General features: G+C 45.5%; 1 protein-coding gene across 5 annotated transcripts in view; it reads right to left on the bottom strand.

Annotated features, from left to right (window-relative positions):
* The window catches only part of RAB11FIP4 (RAB11 family interacting protein 4), a 113,176-nt gene that overhangs the window by 34,929 nt on the left and 65,753 nt on the right, over window positions 1-12,494 (bottom strand). The window contains exon 1 of one of the 5 annotated variants that reach the window (XM_057418657.1): window positions 9,469-9,589. The exons of the other annotated variants lie outside the window; for them this stretch is intronic. The gene's annotated coding sequence lies outside the window, so the exon portion shown is untranslated. Of the gene's footprint in view, window positions 1-9,468; window positions 9,590-12,494 lie in introns of those variants that run through there. 5 annotated transcript variants of the gene reach the window in all.

Genomic DNA, 12,494 nt, shown 5'->3' with positions numbered 1-12,494 from the left:
TACAGATTTTAATTTACAAGTCACACGCAGTCTTATCAGCTGAGACATGAATTACATTCCAGCCTAACGACTTGGTATAGACATCAAAAACATCCGATTTCCGCCCGGACCATCCCTACGACATTCCTTTACCTCTGTGAGTTGTGGTTCCCATTCACCACCCGTTTGCATTCATATTGAAACTTAGCAAGCCAGGTACTTCCATCAGCTCTGCCCCGCAGGAGGAATATACAGCAAGTCAATTTCCTATGGCACCAGAGAATGACAACTCAATACTTTCATGACATTTCATTTGGGAGGATTTTAATCGTGTCCCTAAGAGACAGCAGCTGCTTTGCCACTGCTGGATTGGTTTTTTTTTTTGCAACTCGCAGATAATAAGGAGCCAGTGGAAAGAGAGGAAGAAAATGAGATCTTTGCGTGGTGAAAGCAGCGCTTTGGGAAATAGCCTTCCACACCTCCAGCAGGCAAAACCAGAGAATAAGAGAAAAGATAACATGCAGAAAGCCTCTTTGCCAAACCTTGCAACCAGAATTCTGCCCTCTTCCTCCACAGCACCCTTGTCCAGTCATCAAATCCCTTTCTCAGTATTTTATTCTGGTATAAGCCAAAACCCAAATCCACGGCTCCCTGGGGGCATAGCACTGTACTGTGGTAAGCCAGCAGCATGAAAGCCAGAGCTAAATCAACAGAGTTCAGTGAACACTGAGGGGGTGAGCAGCAAAGGGGATTTACTTAGAAATGGAGCACCTAGGAACAACTAGGAGTTTAAGGACTAATGCACTTGTTTTGCTTCCCAGGTATTTTCACTGCAAAGGTACATAAAGAGGCTTAGAAAATTCTCATCTTGCTACTACAATGAACAAGAGCTATTGCCAACTAACCACCTAACGCAGAGAAAGCAACAGGGATTTTTCTTGCTCAGTCATTTCATGTTCTGCCCTTTGCTCTGGCCCAGCCAACTAGAGACAGAGCCTCTCAGGACACAAAAAGCCCAAGATCCCAGACCACAAGACATAAAAACATTTCTGTGCACCGACTGCCTCCTCACAATAACCTCATTATCACAGCTGTCAATCAACAGCACAAATCAGTCACTAGCATGGGAACTACTGATAAGAGATGCTCACCCTCAAATGCATTCATTTGCTGCCTGGAACAACAAAAGTGATAGCAGCTTTAACACAGCAACAGGCTCCTCAAAGCTGGAGTGTCAGTATCCCGTCTGTTCACTGCAAGAGACTGGATGGGTCACACAAAGAGATTCCCTTTGGCTCTGTGTCACACTGCTGGGGCCACAGCGTACAGCCCCTTCAATTCCATACCAAACCATCACTCGTATGGAGATAATTGTTTAATAACCAGATGCACACACTGTCATTCAGATTTATGTCCCGCAACCATGATGTGCTGTGATCACGTTGAAAAATATAAGGGCCTTTTTCCTTATAGATTTCCCAGCACATCAATCTTGTATCCACTTGCTATCCCTCATCCTAAGTGACTATTCAAAACCTGAGTATTATCAATCATTCACCTGCTACAATATTCCTCTGTCATTTCTGCAAGCCCTTGATTTACCAATAAAGGGTGGTTATATTCCTCATCATGCCAATACAAGGCTGGATTCAACACTCGTGCCCAGTTCTGAACCCAGTACTCCCAGTTACCATTCAAGACAGTGGCGTAACAGTGAGAACTGCATCCTGATTCAGTTTTAACAAATTCCAGAAAAATTCTGTCATAATTTTAAAATCAGCTAAAAATAATCTTTCCCAAGGCAGAGATGTTCCAAACCCCACCAAATACCCTGAACATTCAGCTCCTGAATCAGAAACTGTAGCAGATGGGCTCAGAAGGCTTTTTTAATATTGGCTATTAATAAGTGCAAACGTTCACAGTGACAAATGCAATGTATTTTTAGTCTGTGCTGGGATATTAGCCTGGTTTCATCAGCACTTTTGTCAAACTTCCTGCTTTGACTCAAACCCACAATATTCTGGCTGCGAGGCTGGTGTTTGTTTAAATACACACATTCACAAGCTCTTTCCAGCCTCTGTTTCAGAGTAAAGTCTGCAAGCATCTGAAAGACAAGAAAACTCTGTTTCAGAGTAAAGTCTGCAAGCATCTGCACTGGTCTGACTATCTGCAAGGTGTGTCTATCCATACATATTTCCTTAGCTCTCTCCCAGCACCCAGGAATATTCTTATAACTGGGATTGTTCAATCACTGCAGCTTAGTTAACCTGGAATTACTCTAGTGGAAATCAGCTCAGAATCAGGCTTTGATATTGAAATGAATGGACTAACTCACGATACAGTTAACTAGGAAGACCTGGCTCTTGTGCTATAAACATCATAAATGTCTTTATTCAAGTCTTTCATTGTTATTTTTCAGAGAGTAAAAACTAGGCAGCAGTGAGGAGGGAAGACGTGTAGCAAATGCACAGGGTCTCGGTCAGCTTCCGTCTCTGCCATGTCTTTACTTCCCAGCTCAATACCCGTAGCACAGCCACACCAACACCTCCCAAAGCCCAACACAGTGAAACAACCTTGCAGTGCTGTGAACCTTGGCTGTAAGCAATGCAAATATTTTGACTCTGATTCCTGTAGCCATTTCCCTAGATTACACATGCAATCCTACTGGTTCCCAAAGGAACACTGTGGTAAACATAAACTGTGATAACGGTTTGACAAATGCCAGCTGACGTAAAATGGACCCTATTGTTTGTGTTTATCTGGGAGCAGACAGGATTTCATGGCTGCACTTTGTGGTTTCTTCTGGGATCATTGCAGTAGTTTCTACATATGACAAGTTTGTTCCAGTAGGAGCTCACTGTTAGATGGAAAGCACCAGAAAGGACATGGGGAAACCCAGGGTGATTGCACAGGAGGCTCTGTGCTGCTCACCTGCAAGGGTGATGCTTTGTGAACAGACTGATCTCCCCAGGAGAAGCTTTGCTCAGTAACCAGCCCTTCGGAGGTTCTGTCTGGATCTTCAGGGTGAAAGCAGAAGAGCAAAGAAGGATGTTCCAGGGCAACACAGCCTGGATAGCATCATCATAATACTTGCATGAAAAGAAAGAATGGCTACTGCCATTTCACTGCCAAGAAACCAGACATGGAGATGGTGTGGCTTTTAAAGGCATTCAGACACCTACTTCTCACTCTTTAATTGCTTCTGTTCCATATTCATGTGATAAAAGCTCAAAGAAACACTGCAAGGCTTTGCCAAACAGCAGGAATACAGCCAAGGTGGTCTCCAGCCCTAAAACTACTTTCAAGTGACTTCTCCAAGCTCAGACAAGAAAACCATGGCAAAGTTAGGACTTGGGACACTCATTTCCCTGTTCTTGCAATGCCACCCTCAGGGCTCTGATGCTAGGATGGATGCTGCACAGGACTAAGGTTCTTTTCCTCACAAATTTGGCTCCAGTCCTTCCCTCCTCCGTGAGCAATGGGCAGCTATGGGGAAGGAGTATTTCACATGATTCATTTTCTGCTGCGGCAGAGGATGCGTTTCCTTCTGCATCTGTGTTTTTGTTCAGACAAATGACTAAGCCGTGGGCAGTGCTCTGGGGCGACAGAAGCACCCAGGCTCCCCAGCTCAGCAGTTATCTGTGAGGGTGGCTGACTGCACCAATTGTCTTTCCTTCCCAAGTGATATTAGCATTTTATCATTAAATCATAGTTAACATCAAAACTGGAAGCCTCCCCAAGGCCTGAATGAAGCAGATCATAGAGCTCCTCAGCTGAAACCAATTTTTCGTCTCCTGCTCCTGGGAAAAGTGATGATTTTTTGACATCCACATATGCTAAAGCAAGCTGGCCACCAGATACAGGCGGCCCACAGTGAACCACTGAGCACAAGCACTCCTGTCAAAGCCTGGTCTAAAAGCTACTGACATCCTGCAGACACAACTGCTCTGCCTGGAAGCAACATGGAAACTGCAAGCCTGGTGTAAGACCTCACGCAAGTCTCAGAGGCACAATGCCCTTCACTCCAGAGATAAATCTGCCCTCCCTCTTCAAGCTGGCTCTGAGGACACTCAGACCAGCCTCACATGTCTGTCTTCCACACCCTTCCACTTCTTCCAAGTTTTAATTGCTTCTAGTTTACATTTGGGTGACCAAAGCTCAAAAGAAACAAGTACAAAGGCTTTCCCAAATAGCAGTGTAACAGTAGGTGGTCCCCCCTATGGCAATTACACATCTTACAAAAGGAAAATGAAGGAAATAATTGCAGTGTCCATATAGGGCCTCTGCTGTCAATTATCCCTAATGTGGGGTATCTGCCCTCTGTTTCCTTCCTGGTGGCTCAGCCCCAGGGAGGCAGAGACAGCACTGAAAGCCCTAGGATGGATCAGCATCATCGGTCACCCTTATCTAATGTCCAGCATGACTGAAGAGTGGCTTCAGCTGCCTGAACACAGACATCTAATGCCACTCTGTAGCCCTCAGATATTCAAGGCATTCACACAGATGTGGCAGGAGACAGAGGCTACAGGTGAGAAGAGACACAGCCCCTAAGGGTGCTGCAGCACAGCGTCCTGATGGGCACCGGGATCCACAGGATCCCAACTCACCACCCCTGCTGCAGCTTGCTGGGCTTGTTCAGATGCCTATGTAGCTGGTGCTAAAGGTACCCCACAGTGAGAGCCATCACTCTTTAATAACCTAAGCATGCTCTCAGCTGTGTGTTATGTAAGTGGAACAGCAACAACTGAGTTCCTGAAGCCCAGAGGAACGCAGGAGACTCTCCTTGGAGGCCGCAGACACTGCCATCACCTGGGAACGCCCCCCATGGCCACCCAGCTCTGCATAAGACAGTTATTGGATTACCACTTCAGGCTCAGTGCTTTATGCTTCAGACTCTGCCAGACCTGTTTAATCAGCTGTAATGTGACACTTCTATGAAGACCTGAGATCTTCCCTGGCAGCGTGCCTTTTCCTCCAGGAGGTCAGCCTGGATCCCTGATTTCTGATGTGCTGCTGCTGGCAGCAGGGACATGAAGCAATAAAATACAAAATGAAGAAAAAAGAAATAAAAGTCTGGAAGGTGGAAATTGTTATTTCCACCTAAACCTGAGAGGCCATCCTGCTCGAAAAGGATGCTTCAATGAGCTCCTGCAGCTGACCCATTGCAGCCCCAGAGAGCAGGAGAGGCTGAGCTCAAAAACCCAACTTCTTCCAAATTCCCACTGGGTTTAAGTGTTTGAGGTGATCAAGGAATGAGAAGTGAATCTCCAAGAAATCAGAGGTGGCACAACAAACCTGGGATACAAATTTGTGCAAAAATGTACCACAAGAGTCATTACGTACTAGTGCAGAGAGTTTACTGAATAAAGTACCTTGAAATCCTTGAGATAGGAGTGGCATTCAGCTCTGGGACACTAACTGCACTGAAGAACTGCTCCCCAGCTCTTATCTCCTTTACATGCAGCTTGTCTCCCTCATTGGTTTCTCATCTTCCAGCATCTTTCCACTCTTTTGCTAAGCCACACTTAGCAAGCAATGTGAAAAATGTCACAGGAAAAAGCCAGCCAAGGTGGTCCTTCCACAGCCATATGTGACCTTCAGTGTCACGAAACATCCCAGGTGAAATAGCTACACCAAGGCTCAGAACTTAGATCCTACCATCTCCCCTGATGCACAGGTACCTTGCTTGATGAAGAAGCTGGAAGCACTTCCTGCCCTTCCTTTATACAGCAGACCTCTGGAGGAAAATTCAGGGCAGTCTCTTATGCAGCAGGTACCAGGCAAAGCCAAATTTCCAGCATACAAACTCCACTGCCACTGACTGCTGTGAAAAAACAGCTTTAGTCGGGCAGGAATGAAAGGCAATGACTAGCACATTGTATTAAATTGATGTATTAAAGTTCAATGATTGAAACAGGAAAGATTTCCCTTAACAATTTGTTATAGGCCAGATTCAGCCACTGCAACCAGCTCTGCTGTCAGCCTAATTGAAAACATAATTCACAACCATAACTTGGGAGCATGTATTAAACTGAGTGTTTCAAAGGTAGGGTTAGAGAACAGAAGGCAATTAGTATTTTGTTCCAAGGGAAGCAGGTAGGAATCTCCTACAAATACCCAGTGCAAGGTGTAGTCCCAGGCCATCCTGTCACAGACTTGTGGCTGCAGATTGAATTGGATGTATATGGCATTTCCCAGGTTTTGGTTACAGACACAGAAGTTCTGTCATTCTTGCTTATACAAGTATAAACTGACCATCTCCTCCTTCGGAATTACTCCTTATGGCTTAACTGAACTTGTTTATAGGGAAAAATAACACCTCATGGTAGCTAAATGAGACCTTTGAGTCTGGATACACTAAAGTTTGGGGCCAAACAGAGCTTGGATTGGGTCTGTTTTGTATAATCTAAAGGCCACATTCCAAAGTCTCAACACGACCCCTCGCTTGGCTGGTATTGCCCTGAAAGCAGCAATATGTGTGTCCTTACCCAAATTTGGTCCCCAACAGCCTGTGCAAACAAGAGGCAGCGCTTGGGCTCCAGGGAGGAGCAGCAGCTGAAGCTGCAGAAGGCTTCATGTGAGAATCTTCTCTTGAAAACAGCCCTATTAATAAAACAGGAGGGAATGCAGAAAAGCAGATTTATCTCAGAGTAAAATGTTTCTTTGGGAGCTCCCCGAGGAGTCAGTAGCAGCTTGTTATGGAGCTAACACGTCTTTTACTGCCGCAGCCACGTGAGCAAGAAATATTTCAGTGTTAGGAGCAGTTGAGAGAGGCACAAAGCAGGAAAGCTGGGCAAGCAGAACAAGTGCCTTTGAGTAACAAAGCCCACAGGTACTGGAAAACCTCCTGAAAGGTTCTGAGTTTGAAACAATCCATGACCTAATTAGATGGCACTGCTACTGAAGAATAGGGGAAGGAGCAGAAAGAAAGGAGAGGGAAGATAAAGGTGGAAGAGACTGAGGCCTAAATACTCAGCAGATGAGTCCAAGCCAGAGGTGACCAAGGCTGATGTTTTATTTCACACACACGATCACCCTCCGTGAGGGATAAGGGAGGTGCAGATGAAAGGGGACTTGCTCCATGCTTATGGATAGTCTCCTCATGGAGCACATTTTACACACTGAGATGAATGAGGGAAACACACAGGAAATATCACAGTTTGTGGGGATCTGGAATGAACAATACCCAAGCTGGTTTCTGATACTAAAATATCACATTTTTCTCTAAGGGGAAAAAATGGGTTAGGAATCCCTAAGCAGCCTTGTAGAAAACATGTATTACACAAATTGGGCCAAGACATGATAGGGACATGATCGGCTCCCCGTCTTTCCCAGAATGATTCCTCGTCACAGCAGAAACACTGTTCAAAGGCAACTGACCCTCTGAGCCAGAAAGAGCATGGCTCACATGCACAGGTTACTTTGGTGACATATAGCAGCTCTCTGAAGGAACAAGCCCAGCAACTCAAAATCAAGCAATACTATGCTCGAGGTCATCATAAGAGGCTGCAAGGGAGTAATCAGGAATATCCACATGAATAGTGCCATGGAATGCACACGCATGGCCCAAACCATCTAATCAGCTGCACACTATGTGCAACGAGTTCCCCATTCATGATCTGAACCACCCTCTGCCTGAGGAGCAAAGGGACACACCTCTTACCTGCCAATTCTTTCTTAAACAATGACAGGCCAGACTCTTAACTAGGATGTGCTATCCCAGTGCAGGCCTCAGTTAGCTCTGCTGATTTAAATGGAAGATTCTGGTCAAGTATCTCCCAAATGACCGTGGAAGCTGAGAAGAGTCAGGCCAGCCACATCCTTGTCACTTGCCAGGCAGAGAGGTTACAGACTGAGGCACAGCTGGCTTCCAGCAGACACCCTGCTGTGCACAGCGCTGGACAGCAAGAGAGCTGATGAGGTGCAGCAGCCTCATCTGGCTGCGTCTCAAGTACGACAGCCCTTACTTGGACTACACATTCATTCAAACAAGGAACCACAGCTACAGGGATCCGGGCTGATGATCAGATGTGTGAAGCCTTTGAACTGAGTTTCTTTAAACTCACAGTCCTCCCCACAAAAAGCACGTGTATGATCACCCGATCAAAGAGCATTGATAAATCGAGTTCTGACTTCTCTTCCTCCCACTGCAGCGTTCACTGTTCCCAAAGGAGCAGATCTGAATTCTTCACTCACTGTACTCTGTGACTAATCTCCTTCATCCCCACAAAAGCAGCTGCTGAGAAGTGCAGCCGTTTCAGGATGGGTGGCACAGCCCCATGAATGACAACCAGGCACAGTCATCTCAAGGCAGCAGCATGAGTCACAGCACGCAGGAGCTCTCCTTTCCGCATTGCCACAAGCTGTCTTCCTGATGATATAGTTTTAGGCAACTGAGTTGTGAAGGAACTGCAGATGAGGGAGCCACGCCACTGCCCTGGTCTTTCTTTAGAGGACCACAGTCTGCATGGAGCAAGGCCAGCCCAGCCCAACGCTGTGCCTGCAAACCCCCAGCTCTACGCTAACACATACTTCATGTAAACATACTTCACAGGATGCACCACTGCCTGTGCACGTCTCTGCCCTGCGATGCTCAAACCAGGAGCACAGACACACCTGCAGTGATTGCTGTTTGCATCACAGGTATGGGAAGAGGTTGCCATGAGCACGGAGCCAGCCATATCCACCCACCCCACACAGGCACAACACGCCATCAAGCGAAGGCTGCGATGGGCCCACTTTAATGTGGAACTGGGATTAACTCTTTCTCTGAGGTCACACTGTGAAGCTAGTAATTCACAAACCCCTGTCCTGAACTAGCCATGCAACCACAATCGTGCCCTCTCCTCCGGTTTTGAATACCTCTCCAGGGCCTGTGTTTCCACAATCACTTTTTACTCCATTAAAAGCAAACACAAACGCTTCAGAAAGAGGAAAAGCTCAAAGGGAACAAGAGCTCACTGCACATTCTAGTTGTGTGTCAGAAAACAGACATCTTAGAGAGCAGAGTCCGGCCCAGCTGAAGTTCTCATCTTCAGAACAACAGAACTGCTTTATCACAGTGTCTGTCTTTGGTGCATGACTGGAAACAGCTCACTGCCCGCCGCAGCGCCAGGCTCCCTGTTGCATCAGCAGTGCAGGAAGAGATCTGCAGAGGCCCTGGGACTCCCCCCCCCCACCCCCAGACAGCTTTGCTGTAGATAGCACTGCACACACAATGAGCCAGCTTGCTCCTGAAAAGAACAAGCTGACAGAGGGGGAAGGGTCAGGCTCTGCTTTCCCAATCTGTAAGGTTTTCTAAGGCTCATCTCCTTCACATCACACCATTCCGTTAATGGCGAGTTAGAGCAGTTCACAGTAATTGAAAGCAGACTTCTGTGCATTTTAACTGTGGCTCTTAGCCTGATTTACATCCCTGATCTACAGCACACTTAACAAAAGGTGACTTCTGGGGAGAGAAAATTTATCATTCCTTAAAGTTATACTTACTGAGAATGGCGGTGGAAGCCTCTGTAGGGAACTGCAGGGTCTTTAAACCTGTCTTGGTAGCAGCTAAGTTTTCTCTCTTGCCTTTGCACAAGTGGGATGTGAAGGCAGACCTGGGACACACTCTGTGTGTGTGCTGATGAGGGCTCTCAACTGTGCATCGTTGCCAAGACACCCGGGGCAGACTCCAAAGCTTCCAGAACTCGCCCTGGTTAAGGCATTCCTAATCAAATCCTCCTTTCAGCAGGAGATTCCAGCACAGGCATCACACAGAGCTGCAAACAGCATCATTTTCTTTGGTTCAGGTAAAGCTAAACTTCAGTGCAGTGATTTCACCAGTTCATAACACTGCTTATTAACAAAACATTTCTATCTGGAATTGTTCACAAGCTCTCTGTGTTCATCTTAGTTTCAAAACAAATGAACGGCAGGATTGAAGTCTGCCTTCAGGTTTGATGCTGAAGTCTGCAGTGGCATCAATTACCCTGAACAGCTACAAGAATCTGCTATGCCAAAATTTTATGATCTGCAGTTACAAGATGCTTGACCCTGGAAACACAGGGAACTCAGAAAGTCAGCTGCTGTGGTAACAGATGATTGCACTTCTGCATTACGGCAACAGATCCTAGCAGTCAGGTCTCATGATGCCAGATGCTGGTACAAATTCACAAAGTCTACCTCAAAGACCTCTGAGACCAAATACAAGATGAATGAAGCTGCAGAGAACAAGACATAGGCAGATGAAAGGAAAACAGAAGCCTGAAATGCAGCAGAAGCCAAACTGCCTGTCTGAAAAAATACCACCTCTCTGCTGCCTCTCACACCAGTACTATAGTGTCAGTTTGGGCTCCTACCCTTTTGAATTTGTTGTCCCTTCCGTAACATGTTAATTGTGTTAATGGCTATCCCATATCTTAGCTATGTTAAGATGGAAAAGGTTCACAGAGCTCATGGAAGACTGTACGAAACAAGGACTGATGAAAAGGCATTTAAGAATCCCATTGTTCATTGTTCCTATGTTACAGCTAATCCTAAATTCACTCCAGCTTTCCCTTTCAACATGAATCTCTGTTTCTACAGGTAAGTTACAGTAAGAACGCTGGCACTATCAAAGTCAAGTCAAAGCATTTAAAAATTATCAGTGTGACTGCTCTGACAGGGTTTTTTTTCTCCTATGGATCACAAACATCTGAAAATGAACTCTTGTCTTGAGTTAGGATGGGTGGTTTTCAGTACCTTTCAATCTTTAAGGCTATAGAAAAGGCATTTCCTGCCCTTTCCTATTAGTCAATCATAACCCAGGTGAACTCCTAACACAGATTTCTGCAGCAATGGAAGTTCTGAACCCTTCATTTTGCTGATGAGGGTTGCTCAGAGCGGGAAGGGTCAAACATTTAAAGATCAGAATTTTCAGGGAGGATACACTTTAACCCTCTTCTTTCCTCCGGCAGTTACCATTATGTGTAAGTAACTTAAAAATAACTCTTTGTACGAGACCACGTGTAGTGTGGCTAAAGTAAACAACTTAAATACACCTTTCCAGTAAAACCTCAGTTCCTCGTGTCAAATAACAGTGTTGTAAAGGAGGGTAGGAAGCAAAAAGAGGCAATAAAGTCAAGGAAGCACCAAGGAAGATAACTCTCATTTTGCATATGAGTTTTCACACTTCTTTATACTCTCAGAGACATGTTTTGAAAGGAAAAGAACAAAACTGCTTTCTGCCTGCTCCTGGCACTGCATTTGCACTGAGCCCTGCGGTGTGCAGCCTTCAATCACCTTCATCATTCAGCCCAAAAGAGATTGAGCATTAAATGTTCTGCAAAAAGGATGTTAATCCGTTAACAACACTAGATAGGGACACGCCAGGGAGTGAGAGACCTAAGACAGTTCATGCTTTTTACACACAGATCTGAAGACAGACACTCTCCAGCAGTCAAGGCTCAGCTTCTAGGTCAAATCACTGCATAGCTGGGCCTGATGTAGCACCCTCTCCGTAATATTTAGGAAGCCAGTAAGTCTGTAGAGCTTTTGAATTCAGTGGCTCTCCATTGGCAGCTTGCCTGGTGATGTCCCAACAGAAAGAAATGTTACTCATTTGGAAGCCCCACTGCAGGCTGACCTGAGAATGGGTCTGATCAGCTCCTCACCAAGGCCAGCATCAGAGCACCCCCACAACCCAGCTACAGAGCAGGGGATGAAGCCAGTTCTCCCTCAGAGTTAGGATGTACCTGGGTTGTGCAGTGTGAAAGGAGAGGGAAGGGCTCCACACTCCACAGCAAAGACTGGCAAAGATCACAATGAGATAAGCTGAGCATAGGTAAAAATGTACCTCCCCCATTCACAATTCCCATGAATCTTTCAGAAGGTCTCAATCTGAGAAGGTAAATTAATTCCTTGTGTGTTCACACTTGATGCTTTTTAAACAGCAGGCTTGAAGCCTGGAATAAATCCAGTGGGCAGCAATCATTTTAGCCTTACGTGGGAAAATTTGCCTAATAAACCACTATGATTTTATCAGACTGTTTCCTTCTGTTTCCTCTCTGGTGGGTAATGAAAGTTACACCCACTACTTAGTTTTGACATGTGCAACACAGAAAAGCCTCAGTTTGCTGTAGAAACGCCAAGGGATACGTTGCTTTGTTAGGAGATGCCTTAGGGCTCTTGTCGCATTCTTCTAATCACATCAGGAAAAACTAGCTGCATTGTTAACAGCCAGTAGACAAGCAGCTTGCATTAGCCATTCTCCTGAATGGAAAAGAACAATAATAATAAGAATAATAATGGAAAAGAATATAGTTCCTGTTACACTCCTACATGGCTTCACTGGATACCTGCCCTGGCCTTCACCAGCCTCAGGCTGAAAATGGGAATTCCGAAAGCCAGATTCTGTTCCTCTTGAAAAGAATTAAAGGAAAATGTGGAAGTTTTTTCTAAAAGATGTTTTTAAAAAATGAGGCAAATCAGTTTCTTAAGAATGTTCGTAAATGTTTATGCAATTAAACAGATTTGTTAAAAATTCAGTCAAAATG

The sequence above is a fragment of the Pezoporus wallicus genome, unplaced genomic scaffold (assembly GCF_028554395.1).
Source record: "Pezoporus wallicus isolate ANWC-B61680 ecotype Strahan unplaced genomic scaffold, APGP_CSIRO_Pwel_v1 contig_3710, whole genome shotgun sequence".
Classification (NCBI taxonomy): Eukaryota; Metazoa; Chordata; class Aves; order Psittaciformes; family Psittacidae; genus Pezoporus; species Pezoporus wallicus.
Note: the sequence above shows the minus strand (reverse complement) of the source record. Positions and strands in the feature narration are given on the sequence as shown.